The sequence below is a fragment of the Mesocricetus auratus genome, unplaced genomic scaffold (assembly GCF_017639785.1).
Source record: "Mesocricetus auratus isolate SY011 unplaced genomic scaffold, BCM_Maur_2.0 Super-Scaffold_100676, whole genome shotgun sequence".
Classification (NCBI taxonomy): domain Eukaryota; kingdom Metazoa; phylum Chordata; class Mammalia; order Rodentia; family Cricetidae; genus Mesocricetus; species Mesocricetus auratus.
The window spans coordinates 107555476-107577453 of NW_024429266.1; the positions used below are offsets into that span (position 1 = coordinate 107555476).

Sequence of the window (21978 nt, forward strand, 5' to 3'; positions counted from 1 at the left end):
CCCACCCTGTCCCTACCCGCCCCAGGGCGTGATCTGCTCAACACTTCCCATTCTCCAGGCATGGGGAACTCTGGCCTGGAATGCAAGTAGCAGCACACCTTTGAGCTGGAGGTGTACCAGTGCAGAGTGCTTGTGGAACTTACTGGAAGCCCTGGGTCCATCCCTAGTCGGGGCTACTTGATAGCAACAGATTTGGGCAGAAAGTTTTAGCTTCCATAGCTCCTGGTAGCTTCTCTGTGACCTTAAAGGAATGCCCACAGAGATTTTTTAAATGTTATTATGTTATTTATTTATTTATTTGGTTTTTCCAGTTTCTCTGTATAAACCTGGCTGTTCTGGAACTCACTCTGTAGACACCTACCATCTTTTGACCTCCAAGGACACCTGCCCTCAGATTCACGTGCATATACCCAAACACAGACATACATACATATATGTAAATAAACATAACGTAATTTCTTTTTGTTTTTTTGAGACAGAGTTTCTCTGTATTGTTTTGGAGGCTGTCCTGGAACTCACTCTGTAGACCAGGCTGGTCTCGAACTTAGAGATCTGCCTGCTTCTGCCTCCCAAGTGCTGGGATTAAAGGCGTGCACCACCACATGGCATTTTATTCTTAAATAATTTTTATTAAAAATAGGTTGTTTTGTTATTTTTGTTTTTTGAGACAGGACTTCTCTATGTAACAGCTCTGACTGTTCTAGAACTCTGTAGGCTGGTCTGGCCTCAAACTCACAGAGATCCATTTGCATCTGCCTCCCAAGTGCTGGGATCAAAGGCATGTGCCACCACTGCCTGGGTGAAAATAGATTTTTCAAGGTTTCTTCTCCCCCAAGTCTTCCCAGATCCTCCCCACCCTGGGATTGTTTGGTTTGGTTTTCCCTTTTTTTATTTGCTTGCTTTTTGTTTTTAATATAGCTAGCTATTGGTGGCTCATGCCTTTAGTCTCAGCAATTGGGAGGCAGAGACAGGCAGATCTCTGTGAGTTCGAGGCCAGCCTGGTCTACAGAGTGAGTTCCAGGACTGCTTCACACAGAAACCTGTCTGAAAACAAACAAAAAAAGGTTAAAAAAAATACATACATATCATATATATATATGGTCTCACATGGCTGCTGAGGGAAGCCATGACCTTATTACTGGCTTACCTCTACTACCTGGGAGTACCACAAATAAAAGTGCATGCCTGAACCTCTGAAACTGACAACACAGGCAAAGGTATAGAATCACCAAGACCCAAAGTTAACCAGCAGTCACCAAGCTCACGCACACGTTTGGGGCAGGTAGTGCTTCATCTAAACTCTGGGGCAGCTGCTCTAAGGCTCTCCTAGGCAAAGCCTGTGCAAAGGCCTGTGTGCAGAGAAAGAGCAGACGGGTCCAGCCACTGGAAGAGTGCTGGGGAGGGAGGGAGGGAGGAAGGGAGGGAGGGAGGAAGGGAGGGAAGGGAAGAGACTCTTTTTCTGCGTTCCTGCCCTGCGGGGTGACACTTAACCACCTCCAGGGCTGCAGCTGGGATCCAAGAGCCTACGCTGGGAACTAGACTTCTTCCCTTCCCCCACTGGAACCAGCATCCAGCAGAGCCAGGAGCTGCCCTGGGGGAAGGGGCTGCCTGCCAAGGATCTGCCCACCTGGGGCCGGGGCCAGGGCCAGGTCAGACTCTGCAGTCTGTGCACAGCTTGAAACAAAGTGGGCAAAAGGGTGTCCTTGAGTCAACAGGCCTTGTTTCTTACTCTGCTCATGCAGAAGTAACAGGAGATAAAGTGAGAAAACCAAGGAATCATAAACTGTTTACAAGAATAGCGACTTTCCCAGTTTTTATTTACAGGTGTGTCTACACCGTGGTGCCAATCCAACAGGAAGACCAGGCTGCTTGTTCACTGGGCCACATCTAATAGAGCCATTTGTTTATTCATTGAACACTTGTCAGGCACCTGTCCTAGGAACAGAAGCAGCCCAGCTTGGAGGGAGAAAGGGAACCAGCCATTTTAAGTAAGTCACCAAGTCAGAAGACTTCAGACTGTACAGCACACTTTGAAGGAAGTAACCGGCAGAGGACAAAAAGTACCTGGTTGGGGGCAGGGAGAGGACCTGCTTCAGACCCAGCAGAGGACACTGGAGCTGAGCTACCTGAAGAAACGCTGCTCCAGACAAGCCAGAAGCAAAGAATGCAAAGCTCCAGCGTTGGACCTCTGAAGGCCCTTCAGTGTGTCTAGCCTGCAGTGAGCAACAAGCCAGGCTCCTACAAGGCAGGCCTTCCTGGACCAGGGCTGGGCTATGAGGGTCCAGTGGGAAAGCCTGGGAGGCTGATGGAAAAGCCACTTCTGTCATCAGGAATGAATTTATGATTCTGTCATCAGGAATGAATTCATGAACCTGATGAAGCCCTATCTGGAGCCTGACCATGATGCACACAAAATCGTCTTCTTCCATAATTTGAAAAAAATTACTAGCATCTTCCTCCCTACCTACCTCTCTTTGGGGGTGTGTCAGGATATGTAGGTCAGGGTCTCTGTAGCCCAGGTTGGCCTTAAACTCCTGATCTTCTATTCAACCTCCTAACACTGGGGTCACAGGTGTGCACCACCACACCTGGCTGCAGTTCTGATCTTGAGATGGTTTCAAATAGCTCATAGTGATCTTGAACTCCTCCTGTCCCCAAATCCTGAGTGCAGGGATTACAGGCACCACCATGATGGGAATTAACCCCCCCCCCCAGGCCGGGGCTCCATACATAGCCCCAACTGGCCTGGAATCTGTAATCCCCTCTGACTCAGCAGCATCTCAAGGGCTACAAGTGTTTTGAAATACGGTTTCTTTTGGAGGCCAAATTACATGCATGCGGTTTATTAGTTTATCTTTACTCTCAAAGAACGATCGAAAAAGCTAGCTCAATTGTAAAAAGCACATACACAAATTTTTTTTTTGTTTTAATTTTTGGATTTTCGAGACAGGGTTTCTCTGCGGCTTTGGAGGCTGTCCTGGAACTCGCTGTGTGGACCAGACTGGTCTCGAACTCACAGAGATCCGCCTGCCTCTGCCTCCCGAGTGCTGGGATTAAAGGCGTGTGCCACCAACGCCCGGCCGCACACACACAAATTTTAAGCTTCAACATTGCATAAATAATAGAAATTTAGCTGTTTACCCTGAAAGGCAGCTTATATTTTCTAGACTCATAGCAGTCTCATTTGGCATTTTAGGAACTAAATCCTGGGGCTGAAGAGTCGGCTCAGATTAAAAGCACTGGCTGTTCTTTCAGAGGACCTGGATTCAGTTCCCAGCATCCACATGGCAGCTTTCCACCTGTGTAACTTCACTTCCAGAGGACCCAACACCCTCACACAGTCATGCAGGCAAAACACCAATGCATATGACATAAATAATAAAAAAAAAGAACCAAAGCCGGGCGTTGGTGGCGCACGCCTTTAATCCCAGCACTCGGGAGGCAGAGGCAGGCGGATCTTTGTGAGTTCGAGACCAGCCTGGTCTATAAGAGCTAGTTCCAGGACAGCCTCCAAAGCCACAGAGAAACCCTGTCTCGAAAAACCAAAAAAAAAAAAAAAAAAAAAAAAAAAAAGAACCAACTCCCAGGGTGGAGAGATGGTTGGTTCAGCAGTTAAGTGTTTGCTCTTCCTGCAGAGGTCCGAGTTTAGTTCCCAGCGCCCAGAATCAGCAGCTCCAGGGAACCCGGCGCCCTCTTCTGGCTTCTCCATTCATACGTACATAATCCTTTACCACATAATAGCGACTTCCAAACCGGTTAGTTACAAAGTGAAAGGTGAGATCCTGCCTCAGAAAACAAAACAAAACAACAACAACAAAAAAAAACCCTGCCAAACCCAACCCACACCCAAAGAAAACCACCAATAACACCGCCACCAACATCAAAATACCCTCAATCTATTTGAAGGACCTGGACCATGTAGTTGGCTCAATTTTCCCTCTTAGTAAAAACCAATTAAAATGATGTTAACATTTAACATGTAAGAGTCCCTTTCCCTGGATTCGCTGAGATCTGTTCCATTCCTGCGCCAGGGAATGAAGGCATGGGCTGACGAAGGGGAATGAGCAGAAAGGGGCGGGGCAGGGTCCATAGGCAAGTGGCGGTCGCAGCAGCATCCCGAATTTGGGATCGGGGATCAGGGACCGAGGCCCGGGCTCCCAGAACCCGCAGAAAATCAGGAAAAGACGCAGCAAAGAAGGAGGGAAGTCGAGCCGCACTGGGAACGGCCGCGGGATCAGGCTTTACGTCTACCGGCTGGGATCCGCCGCTGGCCGCCGAGGACGGGGCAGCTGGCGCGAGGGGCCAATGGGAGCGCGAGCCAGAAGAGGGGTGGGGTGTGCCCAAGGGAAGCAGGGCCTGGGGGTGCACGGCTACCGGGAGGACGACCTGGACTGGGGGCGGGGCCTCTGTTGGCAGCGGGTGGCCAATGGCACGGCGAGCTGGGCGGAGGCGTGGCCTCTGGGGCGAAGCCAATGGCTGGGAGAGCCCGGGAGCACGCGGGGGTGGGGTGGGGGTGGAGGGGGAGGAGCCAGACCCGGAAGGCGGTGGGGGCGGGGAGCCAAGCTGACAACCTGTCAAGTCCACTTGAGGACGAACTGGGTCACGCGCCTGTGGCGGCGCGGGCGCCCCCGCCCCGCGAGGTCCTGCGGGCGGCCCCTGGGGCCCGGCCGCCCCGCTTCCTCTTCCTGCCCGCGGCTGTGGGGGCGGGGCGAACACCTGCCGTCCTCTCAGGGCGGGCTCCAACTCTGGGCCGCCGGAGGCCGCCGGAGCTCGCGGGCCCGCGCGCGCCGATCCGCGGGGCGCCGGAGCCGCGATCCCCGAGGCGGGCCGTGGGCGGGCGGAAGCGCGCGGCGCACTACTTGACGCGGAAGGATCCGGTCCCCCGCGGTCACCTGTGCTCCCCGCCGAAGCCGGACCTCGGCCTCCCCACGGCCCAGCCCCGCGCCGCCGGCGCCCTCGCAGCGGCGCGGACACCCAGCCACTGTCGCGCACGGCCCTCAGGCCGGTTCTCCCGGAGCGCCTCTGCCGAGGGCGCCGCGGCGGGACCCTTGTGCTCACTCGCCCGTTCAGATGACGCGAGCGTCTCCACTCGACACCGTGGCGCTGCCCTAACAATGCCCGGCTCTGTGCTCCCACACTGCGCACACTCAGCGGTGGTACGGCCACAGACGCGGGGTCGCCGTGCTGCGTCGGGATACCAGGATCAAAAACGTTTTAGTTTTCGTTCGGAGAAACAGTACTTTAGCCGATGAACGTTTTGTGAACATTTCTATGTCCCCATGTTTTAAAGTCAAATGCAGAGGCATTTCCAAATAGACAGCAAAATAATTTCGTTTTGCCTTTAGATTCCAGCCTTTAAATGTTTTTTTTTTTTTGCCTCATGATGGGGTGGGGGTGGGGCACATTGTAGTGTGTATGGATGTAAATTTTTTAGATTTGCAATTTTACATTTAAAGTAGCTCTTGGAGCACCTCTTATTAGAGATTTTGTTTGTTTGTGTTTGTTTTTTGAGACAGGGTTTTTCTGTGGCTTTGGAGGCTGTCCTGGAACTAGCTGTTTTTAGACCAGGCTGGCCTCGAACTCACAGAGATTCGCCTGCCTCTGCCTCCCGAGTGCTGGGATTAAAGGCATGCACGGCCACTGCCCAACTGAGATTCTTTAACTTCTATAAATCTTAAATTCCTTAAGTTCGGCTTAAAAACATAGTTTTCAAATTAAAAATAAAAATGAGCTTATTCAATTAGCATCTTTGCATTTGAAGAATGGTCTTTCATATTTATTACTTTGTAACTACTACCAATACAAGGTATAAATGAAAGTCCAACCTTGTTAAAAATTAAAATCTAACAAGACAGGCCTTTATTGTATGGTTATTATGTTTTCATTATTACTAATTCTTTACAGCCAGCTAATGTTCCAGAGGAAATCATTGCTCCTGCCTTTAATCAATGATGTTAAGAATCCTCTGCCTTGGCGAACCTCTGTGAGTTCGAGGCCAGCCTGGTCTACAGATCGAGTTCCAGGACAGCCTCCAAACAATACAGAGAAACCCTGTCTTGAAAAACAAAACAAAACAAACAAAAAAGAGTCCTCTGCCTTTGAGTATAAATTTTATATACTATTGTTTTTGGGTGGAAAGCCTGTGCCACTGTGGGCATATGAGGGTTAGAAGACAATTTGTTAGAGTCCTCTTCTTTTACCATGTGGGTTTTGGGGATGCAAGGAATTTACATCCTGTGACAGGGTCTCACTATGTAGCTTCTGCTGTCCTGGAACCCACTATGTAGACCTTGTTGGTCTACAACTCAGAGATTCCTCTGCTTCTATATTCCTGGGATTAAAGGTGTGCAACATCACTTCTGATTTTAAAAATTATCTTTACTTACATGTCTCTGTGTTTATGACACCTATATGCAGGTGCCCACTGAAGCCTGAAGAGGGAGTTGGATCCCCTGGAGCTGTAATTAATTACAGCATGTTGTGAGCAGCCAACCTGGGTTCTGGGAAGAGCAGCAATTTGTTTTCTTCCTCCATCTCCTTGGGAATGGAACCCAGAACCCTGCCCATACTCAACAGTGCTCTATCAGTCTTTTAATGTCAGTTAATACTAAGCAGACTATAAAACCATGGGGTTTTCCTTCAACAAATAGACCTTGCTATTGCCAATCAGCCAAGTCAACACTGAAAACATGAGCAGGAGCTGTTGTCATTATATCATAGATTGGGGATTTGACCAATAGATGTTATAATAGGAAGTGACAGTAAACAAAGTTAAAACTTAAAACCCAGTACAATCATTTTACTACATTAGGATATATTGTCACATCTTTAACACAGTAGAAAAAAAAACCCCTATTTTTTGTTTTTAAAGGCAGGGTCTTAGTGGATGTAGTGGCAAATGCACTTAATCCCTTTGCTTGGAGGGTTAGCCTGGTCTACATAGCCAGTTTCAGGCCAGCCAACACTATAGTGAGACACTTCCTCAAACAAACAAACAAGCAAATAAAGGGTTTTATAATATAGCCCAATTGGTCCTAGCACCTGTGGGTCCTCCTGCCTCTACTGGTAGAAGTACAGTTGTATACAACACATCACCCAGCAAAAATGCATTTTTTTTTGTGTTGCTGGGGATTGAACCCACTTGTGAATGTTAGGTAAGCACTATTGAGCAACATTCCCAGCCTTTTTTGTTTTGTTTCTGAGACAGAGTCTCAATTACCCAATGATGATGGCCTTGAAATCAGTATGTAGCAGCAGGCTGGCCTCAAGTTTTTGGGACTCCTCTGATCTCAGACTCATAGATAGCTGGAACAATGGCCTATGCCACAACTTATAAATTTAAAATTTGCGTGCGATGGTGGCGCACGCCTTTAATCCCAGCACTCGGGAGGCAGAGGCAGGCGGATCTCTGTGAGTTCGAGGCCAGCCTGGTCTACAAGAGCTAGTTCCAGGACAGCCTCCAAAGCCACAGAGAAACCCTGTCTCGAAAAACCAAAAAAAAAAAACAAAAAACAAAAAAAAAACAAAAAACAAAAAAAATTGCCAATCATAGCCGGGCATTGGTGGCGCACACCTTTAATCCCAACACTAGGAAGGCAGAGGCAGGGGGATCTCTGTGAGTTCCAGGCCAGTCTCCAAAACATTACAGAGAAACCCTGTCTCAAAAAACAAAACTAAAAACAAAACCAAATTCCTTTTATTCTTTTAAATATGTAAAGTTAGAAATAGGGTCCAGCAAGATAGCTCAATAGATAAAAATAAATCTGATGACTTGGGACCCACACTGTGGATGCTGGCCTTGGTATGCTCATGCCTGCTTGAGTACATACACTATATAAATAAATGTAAAAATGTCTTTTTCTTTTTTACTGTATACAGTTGGGTGTGGTGACCCATATCTGTAATGCTAGAACTCAGGAAGTTGAAATCAGTCTAGGTTACATATCTGGTTCCGAACCAGCTTGGGCTAAAGTATAAAGCCACGAGACCTGTTTCACAAAACCAAAACACATCTAGGAGCTCAAAGACAGTTGGTTTCTTACCAGTGAACATATACTAAACACTAAAAGGAAAGGTGGCCCCAGGTCTCCAACAGTGCTCTGTGAGTGTGTCATTTTCTTCAGCGGGGGGATCGTGAAGATGGGGGGGGGGGCAGCCCGTCAGAAGGCTTCCTGCCGTGTGCTCTCCGGCTTGGATATGCTCTACAGTGTGTCCACTTCATGAGAGGCTTCTGTGAAGGAATAAGATGACACTACAGCTACAGGTGGTCCCGTCTCCAAATTTCAAAGATGTTTTCCAGTGACGGTAAGGGACTGTCAAGAGGGAACAGATGGCAGGGCCTGACCTACTCCTAATACCAGGAAGTAAATTAGAGAGTGTGCCACACAGAGACACGGTTGCAATGTCAGCGCAGTGCTAAGATGGCTGCCACATCCCACCTTGCCCTGCTGTGGCCCTTGAAGCCTGCCAGTGCCTTGCTTCCTCAGTGGAAACCTGTGTCCTGGAGCTAGAGCCTCTGAGGGGGTTGAGATGGGATTTATACAATATCCCAGGATTTTATTGTTTGTTTGTTTGTTTTTTGCTTTGTTTTGCTTTCCAAGACAGGTTTCTCTGTATAATAGCCATGACTGTCTTAGAACTTGCTTTGTAGACCACGCTGGCCTTGAACTCACAGAAATCTGCCTGCCTCTGCCTCCCAAGTGTACCACACCTGGCTCCTAGGCTATTCTTGAACTGTATGTTATATGGGCTAGTCTCAAACAGCAATGCTTTTGCTTCAACTTCCCAGTTGCTGGGATCATAGCCATGGTGTGTGTGTGTGTGTGTGTGTGTGTGTGTGTGTCCATGCCCAGCAAACACCTGTTTCCACCCCCTATACCTCCAGTGCAAGGAATTGAACTTAGAGCCTCACACATGCTGGGCACTTGCTTCCACACTGTGCTCTAGTCTTCCTAGTCCAAGACTGGGTCTTTCTTTGCATCTTCTTATTGTGTCCTCTGGGTCTGTCTTTTTATTTTTATTTTTTATTTTTTTTGTCATCCAGTGATACTGGATTGGGGTATTGGGACTCGTCAATGATGACCTTTTTATTTGTTTATTTTTTCTTCTTCCTCTTTCTTGAGGCAGGGTACCATTATGTAGTCCCAACTGGCCTCAACCACAGCAACCTGCCTGTCTCTGCCTCCCTATTGCTAAGACTAAAGGTATGCACCACACGCCCAGCTAATGACCGCATTTTAACCAATTACCTCTTCAAAGGTCCTGTGTCCAAATACATTCACATTCTGAAATCCTGAGATTAGCTTTTGAATATGTGAATTTAGGGCGAGGGCACAAATCCCTCCCTAACTGGAAGTGAGGGGCTCCTAGGAAGGTGGCTTATTAAAAACATAAAGCAGTTGCCATTAATAACAAAACTAGACTTTAGGCTGCCAGAGAGGAAAGTGCCCTGAGAGAGGGAAGGGAGGCTGTAGAGAGCTCAGTTCTCTGGAACTTTTGGCCAGTTGGCTTTATTCAAATATTGTAGGCCTGAGGCAGGATAGAAAGACAGGGAAACCAAGGCTACAGGAAGAAACCCTGTCTCAAACGAACAAACGACAAAAAGAATATTAATGGGACATAGGAAGGGAGAAGAGTCTTCTCTGCCCTTAACTTGGAGTCTACCAGCAGCTTGAGAGTCACAGACTGGAACACAATTAACATTAACGGCAAAGGTTGTGACAGACAATACTCCCTTTCTATAGAATCGTTTGTTTTTGGTTGGTTGTTTTGAGGCTGTTGTTTCAAATGTAGACCAGGCTAGCCTATAACTCACAGAGGTCTGCCTTCCTTTGCCTCCCAAGTACTGGAATTAAAAAGGCACCTGCCACCTCACCTGACTTAAAAAAGAATGTTTTAAATAAGAATGCTAAAATAGGGGCATGGAGAGATGGCTGAGCAGTTTAGAGCACTGATTGCTTTTCCAGAGGAACGGGGTTCAATTCCCAGCACCATGGCAGTTCACAACTGTCTGTAACTCCAGTTCCAAGAGATCTGACACCTCACACAGACACCAATGCACATAAAATAAAAACTAAAAAATGCTATGATAGGAGGCTGGAGAGACGGTGCAGTAGTTAAGAGCTCTTGCTTTTCCTTCCAGAACTTGGTTTCCCAAGTCACAGTTCCTATAACTCCTTTCCAGGGAACTCATGCCCTCTGCGAGCCTCCAAGGGCACCCCCACATATGTAGCATATACATACAGATACATAAATAGAAATAAATCTGGAAAAAATGTTAAGATAGCAGTGAACCGTGTGTACGGGTGGGTATGTAGAGCCTGCATGTAAAGTCTGATTCTTCTCAGATATTTTCCAGGAATTTCACAATCAGCTTTTGTTTACAGTAAAAACACCTGAGCTTCAGTGAGCAAGGCTTGTGACCTGGGGTGTGACCTTATCAGTAGGGAACCACCCTATGACCTCATTCACAGTCCTTAGCAACCCTTTGAGCTGTTCAGAAACCACCCAAATCCAGGGTTCTACCTCCTGAGACGCCTACAGGCACTTGGGTGCCTCCTGACCTTTCCCTGGCACCTTGCTTTCTAACCTCGGCAGGGTAAACTTGTATTAAACTCTCCTCTTACCACACTCATGCCCTGCTTCCCACTGAAGCTAAGGCTGGCCCTGGATCTTTTCTGCTGTTTCTGGCCTTACCTACTGATACTGATGGAATCAAACTAGGCGTGGTGGCTCACACCTGTCATCACAGCCCAAGGGAAGCCTAAGCAGAAGGACAATCTCAAGTGTGAGGTGAGGCTAGCCTTGGCTAGAGTAAGAACCTGTTTCAAATAAATGAATAAAAGTGAAAAATTGGGGGGCAAAATTTCTGTGCGTTTAACTCTGCTGGAGTCAGCAGTCTGGAGTTCAGTAGAGTCAGGAGGATCAGTTCAAGGTCATCCTTGGTGGCAGTTGGAGGCCAGCCTGGGCTACATCAGACCCTTATTGAACAAACACCATAGGATGAAAGGGAGCTACATTTTTCTTTCATTTTCTGCAACACTAAGGGTGGAACCAAGGGGCTGGCACAGCCAGGCTAGAGTTCACACTGAGCCACACAGGCAGTTTGGCAGCCTATGCGTTTCTTCTCCCCTCGATCAGTAGGCAAAGGCAGGTGGATCTTTGTGAGTTTCAGCCTGGGCCACATAGTGAGACCCTGTCTCAAAGCAAATCAAATATTAACAAAACCAAAACAGTGCTTTCACTCTTTGCCACAAGGAGCTCTCCAGTCTGTCTGCTCTCCCATCCAAGTCTGTGCATAGCCACCATAGCCGGTAAACCCTCAACTCACCCTTCTCATCAATTTATTCATTTTATTTAGTGCAGGGGCATACTTGTCCTACTGTATGTGTTCAGGGGTCAGAGGGCAATTTGTGGGAGTCAGTTATCTTCTACCATTTTGTGGGTCTCAGGGATCAAAATTCAGGTCCTCAGTCTTGGCAGAAGGCATCTGCTGAGCCATCTCATTGGTTCCAGACTCTTCTTTTTCAGGTTATCTCACATAACCATCCCTTCATCTACTGGTCATGGTGACTCAGGACTTCAACCCAAGCATTTGGGAGGTAGAGATAGGAGCACCTCTGTGAGTTTAAGGCTAGCCTGGTCTATTCAGTGAAATTCTGTCTTGCAACCAGTTGAACAATAAATGAAAACCCTCTTCACCATCTCCTTGTGTGACGGAATGATGCCCTGTTGTCTCTGGCTAAAGTGGACCCCACTGCCATTCTCTGTCAGGGCACTGTTCTTCCTCAGCCCTGGCCCTGTTGCTTGTCCCCCTGCTCATCTCGCTTGCCCTCCTTTGCAAAGCAAGGCCTGACCCACCGCAAGAGAGACAGAGAAGCTCCACTTGGCAACAGCTGTGCCCATTTCTGTGCGTCAAAGGGTCCGAGGGCCACTTCCTAAGTTAGAGCTGTAGAAGTCGCTGTTAACCCAGGCCAGATAATTAACCTGCCGACACTAGAGGGTTGGTTGTCTATTAATGAAGCACAGGCTCAGACGGGACAGAGGAGAGAATCTGTCTTGTGTGGCCACATGTCCACTTGTTAATGGTGACAAGGGTGACAACACAGTAGAGAGCAGCTGAGTCTGGGTTCCTCCGAGATGGCTGGAAACTTGGATGTGGGAAGGGATCTCTCCATGGATGTCACGGTCCAGTTTCCACACTTGGGTGATTTTCTCAGCAGTTAAGGAGGAGGAGCTAACAGTGGGGACTGGGAGGAGGGAGAGGAGGCAGCGAGGACTGGGGATGAGGAGGAGGACATAGTGAGGACTCTGAGTGAGGAGGAGGAGGAGACAAGTCTTGGGTGTATCCCCATTATCAAAGAGGAAAAGTTAAAAGATGAGTCCTCAGCCTTCCTCCCTGGACGTTTCTCAGAGCTCGGGTAGGGATCCAGATGCTGAAAGAAGACCGGGGTTTTCAACTTTGAAGCAAGGTCTCTGTTTCTCTCTCTGCATCAGTCTCTCCTGGAACTCCCTACATGGCCCAGGCTGGTCTTGAACTAAGCGATCCTTCCTTAGCCTCCCAAATGCACCATGCCTAGTTCATCTGTCATTTCTCTCTTCCCACTCTCCCTCCTCCCCTCCTTCCTTTTGAAACAGGATCTCATATTGTAGGCCTGGAACTCATCTGTAGCCTAAGATGGCCTTAAACTCTCCGTAATCCTTCCTCAGCCTCCAAGAGCCAGGCTTATAGGCAGGGGCCATTGTTAGTGTGTGCCCTTTGCTCCTGCCGGTAGCCATCTTAGCACTCTGAAGACTGGGGCAGAAGGATCTCCTATCTCAAGAGTCTATAGTGAACTACAGACAGAGACCCTGTCTGTCCCTCCTCCCCGCACCCCCCAAAAAAAGAAGGAAAGAAAGAAAAAGAAACCCATGTCTAACCTACAGGCTCAGGCCTAGCCTCATAAATATGGCTCTCACCCCTCATCGAAGAGTTTATTTGTCCAGCAGGAAGACTGTTACAGAGCTCCACAGCCGGCCAAAATGCAGATAATATGTGACAGGGGGAGCCCGACCCCAACTGATACATCTGCAACACAACCCCTACGGCTCAGGGAAAATCACGGAGGTGAGGGCTTGGAAAGACTGTGAGAGCCAGGAGTCCAGGCAGCTGCTGTGAGGTAATATCTGTAGAACAGGGAAACCGCACCCTTGAACTTCCAACAGGTAGTCAGTGGCTGCTGAGAGGAAGAGTCAGTTTCCTCCAGGGGTGAACTCTCACAGAAGGTTGTTCAGTCCCAAGTGCTCAGCCCTGGGAACACACAAGCACACGTTAGTATTCAGGCTTCTGTGCTGGCCCTCACTGGGCTGACAGGACATGCCCTCAGCTGTGGCCACTAAGAGCACCGCCTGTGCATATTCACATATTCACCGTGTTCCCATTTAAAAGGGCCCAGCCCACCTCCCATCCTTCTCTTTCTTTCTCTCCCCTGTTCTTCTCTCTCTCTCTCTCTCCCTCCCTCTCCCTCTCTTTCCTCTCTCCTCTCTCCTACTGTTCCTCTCTCCAGAGGCCGGACTCCCCCTCCCCTTTCCCCTTTTTTATAATTCCTTTCCCTAATAAAAAAATACCCTTTTCAGCAGGGCATTGGTGGCTCACACCTTTAATCCCAGTACTTGGGAGGCAGAGGCAGGCGGATCTCTGTGAGTTCGAGGCCAGCCTGGTCTACAAAGTGAGTCCAGGACAGCCTCCAAAGCTACAGAGAAACCCTGTCTTGAAAAAACAAAAAAAAAAGAAAAAACAAAACCCTTTTCTTGAATCCTGTCTTAAATTACAACAGCACATACAAGCAAAGCAAATGGATTCAGTAGGCTGTGTGTGTGTGTGTGTGTGTGTGTGTGTGTGTGTGTGTGTGTACATGTAACAGATGGGTGGGGTAAAGTTTTCTCCTGGGCTGGAAAAGACTGACAAAGGGAGAATTTCCCTCCCTTTCTCCCTTTTTGTAGACTACTAAGTTTTTTGAGACAGGGTTTCTCTGTATAGCCTTGGCTGTCCTGAACTCTGTAGACCAGGCTGGCTTCGAACTCACAGAGACCCACCTGCCTCTGATTCCGAAGGGCATGCACCACCACCCAGCTAGACTTGTAAATTTTATGTGTATGACCGTTTTGCCTTTATGTATATTTGTGCTCCATGCACATGTCTTCTTATCTCTTCAGAACATCAGCTCCCCTGAAACTGGAGTTACGCTTGCTTGTGGGCACTGGGAGTCAAACCTGGGTCCTCTCCAAGAGCAGCCGGCGCTCCCTTAACCTCACAGTTATTGCTCCGTCCCTAAGTTTCCCTTCTAAAGCAGTCCTCCCACTTATACGAAGGCTCAGCTTCGTTTTTAAACATTTATTTATCTCCATTGCATGTGTGAGTACGAGTGTGTGTGTGTGTGTGTGTGTGAGAGAGAGAGAGAGACAGAGAGAGAGAGACAGAGAGAGAGGGCATGCCCCAGTGTCACAGTGCCTGTGTAGAGGTCAGAGAACAATCTGCAGGACTTAGTTTGCTCCCTTTACCATGTGGGTCCTGGGGATTGAACTCAGGACATCAGGCTTAGCAGCTGAGCCGTCTCCTCAGCTCCTCCCCACTCAGAGTTCTTAGTTGTCATTCCTCACCACAGTCCCATCTTTATTAAGATGATTTGTTTGCTAGCACAGGGTTCTTAGCCTGTGGTCTAAGGGCCACTGGGATCCTGCAGACTTCTTCAGGGGGGTCCATGAGGCCCTCCCTTCCCCAGCTTCATGTGAGGACAGATTGTGTTCGTATAATTCAACCAGAACGTCATGTGCAATTAGAGCCAATGCAGATATGAGAACCCAGCTGTCTTCGATTAAGCACAGCAACGAGATTTACAAAACCGCAAAACGATCCCAGTCTCCTCAAGGATTTTTTTTTTTTTAGAAAGCATAAGCTGAACTTATTAATTCATGCTGGTGGCACAGGAGGACTGGGAATTTTAGGCCAGTCTTGGCAACATAGTGAGTTTGAAGCCGGCTTGGCTTCATGAGACTCTGTCTCAAAAAAACCCAAAGAATCTTCTCAAACCCCCCAAGCCCAAAACAAGCAAATAAAAAAGTGTTATTTAAATCTGCGTGCGTGCTGACTCATCAAGTAAAGTGCTTGCTAAGCAAGCATGACAACTTCCAGAAGCCACGTAAAGGTAGACAGAACGGTCACAAAGTTGTCCCAACACCACCCACACATGCCATGCACATGTTCAATGACAGAATAAGCAAATAATAAGTGAAACTGTATGAGTATATTGTTTTTTTGTCTGGTGTGTGTGTGTGTGTGTGTGTGTGTGTGTGTTGAGATAGGTTTTCACTATGTAGAATTTTCTAGGTTGATGAAAATGGCCTCAAACTCACAATGATTTTTTTCCTCCCCAAGTCAGGGTTTCTCTGTATAACAGCCCTGGCTGTCCGGGAACTGACTCTGTAGACCAGGATGGCTTCTAAGTCAAAGATCCCCCTGCCTCTGCCTACAGAGTGCTGGGATTAAAGATGGGACCACCACTGCCTGCCTCTGCCTCAAGAATGCTGTGTGCCCTCACACCCAGTTTACTGCAGTTCCTCCAAAAGCAGTTAACAGAAGGCTGATGTTCAGGGCTCCAGAATATTTGCTGCTCTTCCAAAGGACCCATCTGCATGTCAACACCCCTATAGGGGCCCACAGCCGCTTGTAATGCAGCTCTCGGTGATCTGACACCCACCATCTTTTGGCCTCCAAGGACACCTGTCCTCAGATTCACATACATATACCCAAACACAGACACACATACATATATGCAAATAAACATAACATAATTTTTCTTTTTTGGTTTTTCGAGACAGGGTTTCTCTGTATTGTTTTGAAGGCTGTCCTGGAACTCACTCTATTGACCAAGCTGAGTGTGCCACCAACACCCGGCTACATAACATAATTTTTAAACTTTGTATTTTTTTGCATGAGTGTTTTGTCTGAATATGTCTGAGCACTATGAGCATTCCTGGTACCCACAGAGGTCAGAACGGGGCAGCTCCCCAGGAACTGGAGTTATGCATGTTTGTGAGCTAGGATGTGAGTTCTGGGAAGGGAACTTAGATCATCTGTGAAAGCAGTAAGTGCTCCTAACCTCTGAACCATTTTTCTAGCCTCTCCCCTCTCAAAAATAAATCTTAAAGAATAAAATTTTAAAAGCTAGATGGAGGAGGCCAGCATTATGAGATGCTTTTTCAAAAAACAAAAAACAAAAAAACGAAGTATTCAAGTAGACTGGCATAAACCTGTAATTCCCACACTTAGGAGGCTGAAGGGGGAGCATCACTGTGAGTCTGAGGCAAGGTTGGTCAACGTAGTGAGTTCTAGAGGCCAACCTGGGCTACAGAGTGAGACCCTGTCTTAAAAACAGAGAAAAAAAAAAGAATAAATTGCTTAAACTTTTCTCAGTTTCTATTTGTTTTGTTTTTCGAGACAGGATTTCATTGTGTAACAGCTGGCCTGGAATTCACAGAGATCCACCTGACTCTGCCTCCTGGGTGTTGGAATGAAAGGTGTGTCCATTGCCATGCCTTAGCCTAGCTTCAGGCTCTCTCTCTCTCTCTCTCTCTCTCTCTCCTCCCCCTCTTTTTTTCTTTTGCTTTCTCTCTCTCTCTTTTTTTTTTTTTGTCTTTTTGAGATAGGATTTCTCTATAATTATTTTGTAACTCAATTTGTAGACCAGTCTGGCCTTGAACTCATAGAGATCTGCCTGCCTCTGCCTCCTGAGTGCTGGGATTAAAGGTGTGTGCCACCACACCCAACCCCAGTTTCTGTTTCTAATATAGTAAATATCAATAAATATAACTAATATAAGCAAATCTCCTCTAGAACACTGCCATTTTTAAGAGTATGAAAGTATTCTGAAACGAAAATTTTAGAAGCCTCTGTGGACACGCTTCTGCTCAGACATTGAGGACACCTTTTCTACTGGCTGGAAGAAACTGTAGCAAGCTGAAGAATTCTCTTCTGATTCCGCATCACAGCAGGTCCTGTGGACGGTCTCTACAGTGCTGGCTGGCTCTCAAATCTCAGGACAACACTCCCTGACTGGGTGGAGTCTACCTTCCGATGACTCTGAGGGGCCTGGTTCAGAGTTCTCAGGCTGGGAACTGATCCAGAAAACACGGCTTCTAGGATTTTCTCCAGTCTACTTTGCCAGCTCCATTAAGTAATTTTATTATGATTTTTCCTAAAACACAAAGTGACAGAGCTGGCTGTGGTGGTGATGATGGTTCATGCCTGTAACTCCAGCACTTGGGAGGTTAAAGCAGGGGGATCAAGAGTTCAAGACCATGCTCAGCTACATACAGAGCTAGAGGCTAGCTTGGGCTGCACAAGACCGTATTTCGGAACACTGGAGAAAAAAGCAGGGATGTTTCTGTGAGGGACTAGTGCATTCATAGGTCCTTCGCAACGGAAGTCATTTATGTGAAGACAGGAAATGAGGGTGCTGGGTCCACTTAAAGGAGCCCAGGCCATCTATGTCACCAGTCGGGGGGGGGCACAGGCGATAGAACACTGACCCAGTCTCACACCCACTAAGTTTCCTTGTCTGCAGCTTGGTATCTGTCTTAGTTAGGGAATCTATTGCTGTGAGGAGACACCACGACTACGGCAGCTCTTGGAAAGGAAAGCATTTAATGGGGTGGCTCACAGTCCGGAGGGTTAGTTCATTGCTATCATGGCAGGACATGGCAGCATACAGGCAGACACGGTGCTGGAGGAGCTGAGAGCTCTACAGCTTTTTATTTATTATTTATTTATGTATATACTTTTTATTTTAAAATTCTTATTGATTTTAGGTACCAACCACAGTTCCCTCTCCTTCCACTACTCCTGCTCCCCGTTCACCCACCCCCATCCGACCCCTCATACATTCCTCAGAAAGGGCAAGGTCTCCCATGGGGAGTCAACAAAGCCTGGCACATTAATTTAAGACAGGAAAAAGCCCTTCTCCCCTGCAGCAAGGCTGAGCAAGGCATCCCACCATAGGGAATGAGCTCCAAAAAGCCAGCTCATGCACCAGGGACAGATCCTGGTCCCTTGTGAGAGGGGTAATTCTACATTTTGATCCACAGGCAGCAGAAAGTGAACTGACACAGGACATAGATTGAGCATAGGAGACTTCAAAGCCTGCCCCTACAGAGACACCCTTCCTCCAACAAGGCCACACCTACTCCAGCGAAGCCACACCTTCTAGTAGTGCCACTCCCTATGAGCTTGGGGAATAGGGAGATTACATTCAAACTATCACACATTATACCAGTGCTGGAGAGATGGCTCAGTTAAGAGCACTGACTGTTCTTCCAGAGGACCTGGGTTTCAATTCCCAATACTCATATAGCAGCTCACGACTGTCTGTACCTCCAGTCCCAAGGCTTTTGATACCCTCACACAGTCATATAAGCAGGCAAAACACCAATGAACATAAAATAAAAATAAATAAAAAGACTTTATCTCAAAGGACTAAATAAACAAATTAAATTGAGCAATAGCTGTAATGACCATCCCCAAATAATCTGTCAAATTTGTCATCCATAGCTACATAGTTCAAAGCCAACTTGGGCTACATTAGACCCTGTCTTGAAAAATAAACAAAGACATTGCCAGACGATGGTGGTACACACTTTAATCCCAGAACTCAGGAGGCAGATGCAGAGGAGGATCTCTGTGAGTTTGAGGCCAGAATGGTCTACAGAGCAAGTTCCAGGACAGGTTCCAAAAAGTACAGAGAAATCCTGTCATGGAAAACCAAAATAAATGCATGCATGCATGAATGAATGAATAAACAAACAAACAAAGGCAGTGGGAGGTTAGCAGTCAGTAAAAGTGCTCGCCCAGTTGGCATAAGGACCCAAGTTGAGACCCCAACACCCTGTGTTAAAAAACAAAAGCAGGGTGTAGTGGGTGCAGGCTTGTAATCCCAGCACTGGGGCAGAGACAGATTCAAGGCAAATGTAACCCTGGGACTCACTGACTTGCCAGTGGGAGACCCCTTCACACACACACACACACACACACACACACACACACACACACACACACACACGGAATAGTGCCTGAGGAAGGACGTCCAGGGTTGTCCTCTGACCTCCACATGTACACCGAGACCCAGACACCCTCACTTGCAGACAGACACAGACAGACAGACACATAACATGAGGCCATGTTGGATAAGCTGTGCCAGGTGCAGAGGAGGAGGAAAAGGACACCCTCAGATTTGATGGCCATGGAGGAGGCCATGTTACTACAGAAGAAGGGACTGGGAGTATGGGGTTGCCAGCTGTGACAGTTGTCCATAGCCACCAGAGTAGGTAAGCTCTCATGGAGCCTGCTCCTGCCCCGAAGGTGCCATCATGCTGATACCTTGGCTGTTGGCCTCTTGGATAAATAAATCTTTTTTTGGTTTTTCAAGGCAGAGTTTCTCTGTGGTTTTGGAGGCTATCCTGGACTCATTCTGTAGACCAGGCTGATCTGATCTCGAACTCACAGATATCTGCCTGTCTCTGCCTCCCAAGTGCTGGTTTGGAACCCATCAGCTCTTTTTTTTGTTTTGTTTTGTTTTTTTGTTTTTTTGAGACAGGGTTTCTCTGTGGCTTTGGAGGCTGTCCTGGAACTCGTTCTGTAGACCAGGCTGGCCTCGAACTCACAGAGATCCGCCTGCCTCTGCTTCCCAAGCGCTGGGATTAAAGGCGTGAGCCACCAACGCCCAGCCCCATCAGCTCTTATAACTTAAGTTAACCCAACTCTATTAGTCTATGTTTTGCCTCATGACTTTTTTCCCATTTTTCATCTTGCACCTCCTGTTTCCTCTCTGTGTCCTGCAGTGTTTCTCCCGGGCCTAGATTCATCTCCTCTTCCTCCCTCTTTGCCTGTAAGCCCTACCTAACCTCTTCCGGCCTCGCTATTGGCCATTAAGCTCTTTACTAAATCAATCACATAGTATAAAAGAATATCCCACAACATCAGGCAAATTTAAAAATATGATAAGAATTAAAGTCGCACGATTACAGATGAAGTAAGAAAATTTCAGTATTTCAAAAAAAGTAAAAAAAAAAAAATGACAGTCTGCCTGCATGGATGATGAACTCTGTAATCCAGGCACCAGAGATACAGAGATTCTAGAACTGGGGCAAGTCTGGACTATATAGTACGATTTTGTTACAGACAAAAAAAAATGATAGCCTTTTCTGAACAAAAGACACGCATGCTAGCTAGCATGTACATTGTATTATGCTATTGAAGTTTAAAGTATATCGGGAACACTCACTCATCTGGTGCGGACGATGCCATGATCACAAGGTGGTTTCCCATGTCAAGGTTCCTCCTTGTGCTTGGGTGTACTGACCCCACCAGCTCTCCAAATGCAGGAGAGTTGACTGCATAGTGTGTGGTAGTGAGGGTCTTCACCCTTGCCCTTCCATGTGTGTATGTGTTATGTGTGTGTGATGTATACATGCATATGTGTATATATATATGTGTGTATATATATGTATATATATATATAAAACAATAATATGTTTGCAGGGAGAGGGGCTTGAAGTGTGGCTCTGCAGTTTAGAGTGCTAACTGATCTTCTGGAGGACATGTTCCTCCACCCATATCAGGTATCTTACAACTTCCTACAACTCTAACTCCAGGGGACCTGATGTCTTCTTTTAGCTTCTACACACACACACACACACACACACACACACACACACACACACACACACACACACACACACATTCTCTTTAAAAAAAATCTTCCAAGAATAGTGGCTACCACCTGTCATCTCAGCACTTGGGAGGCCCAGGCGGGAGGATCATTATGGGTTTGAGGCCAGCCTGGGATACATAGTGCATTCCAGTCCAGCCTGCTACTAAGTAAAACGTTATCTCACTAAACAAAAACCAAGCAAATCCCGCTAAACACAAAGTCCTGAAATGATGAGTACAAAACCAAACTAAACAAACAACCATGTTCTTGGAGCCCTTTCCATGTCAGACACACAGAAATACCTTTTTGTATTTTTGAGACAGAGTTTTTCTGTGTAGAGAGCGATTATGTGAGCAGATGCATGAAGGAATCAGCCATGTACAAGCCCAAAAGAAAGGCCCGGAACCAGCCCTATCCCACGCCATGGTCTGCAGTCAACTGAACATTCCTGAGCTGCACACTCCTTTCCTCTGTTTCAGATGTCTGGCTCTCCAGTACACTCTGGACAGAAATAACATACTCTGCACAGAAGCGTGCCTACCAGACCTGTCGTCTCAGATGGGGTCTCCGTGTCAGCTGCCACGGCTGTAGCACACGCTGGAGTGAAGGGCTTTGTAAGGAGCAGATTGATCCCGGTTTCAGAGATTTCCCTTAGTGGCTGCTTGGACCTGTTGCTCAGGGTATGTGGTGGCGTAGGGCGCTATGAAGCAAGCTTTCTGGTTACCACGTGGTCCCTGGGAAACAGAGAAAAAGGCAAGAAGGGACTGGCTTCCCATCGTCCCCCTTACAGGCACACCCCTTAGCTGCCTTCCACCAGCCTTCACCTTGAAAAACCTCCAGATTTCCCAAGAGTCACAGGTTGGAGGCTGAGCCGTCTGCACAGGGGCACTTGGATGGTTAGTTCAGATCAGAACCATAGCAACAGCTACACGGAGAGGACTGTTTGCCAGAAGCATTGGCCTCTGGCAGGCAAGGCAGCCAACTCCCAGTGACCTGGCAACTTTCCTAACCTCCAGGCTCCCAACACAACTTCCCATTGGCTGAACCCAAATGGAAGGCAAAGAGCAGGAGAGCAGGTGGTGCCTATTGTAGCTGTCAATCACAGGACAGGTGGCAGGCACTGTCTAGGGTGAGCAGACTCTCTCGGGCAGAGTCCCGAAGGCCTTTGGCAGTAGGCAGGTGCTTATCCCTACCGCTTCCTGAAGTACCATGCATGGTCCTTCTGCTGCGTGAGTCT

The 21978-nt window shown here is 47.5% G+C and overlaps 1 long non-coding RNA gene and 1 pseudogene across 1 annotated transcript; one reads left to right on the forward strand and one right to left on the reverse strand.

The window, feature by feature from the left end:
• Positions 1–11369: 11369 nt before the first annotated feature.
• LOC110343551 lies at positions 11370–21677 on the reverse strand. Its single transcript, XR_005874412.1, has 4 exons — positions 21566–21677; positions 21283–21475; positions 12958–13288; positions 11370–12434 (listed from the first exon to the last, which is right to left on the reverse strand). It is a non-coding gene; the product is annotated as an uncharacterized LOC110343551 (long non-coding RNA).
• LOC121137383 lies at positions 20309–20457 on the forward strand (annotated as a pseudogene).
• Positions 21678–21978: the final 301 nt, after the last annotated feature.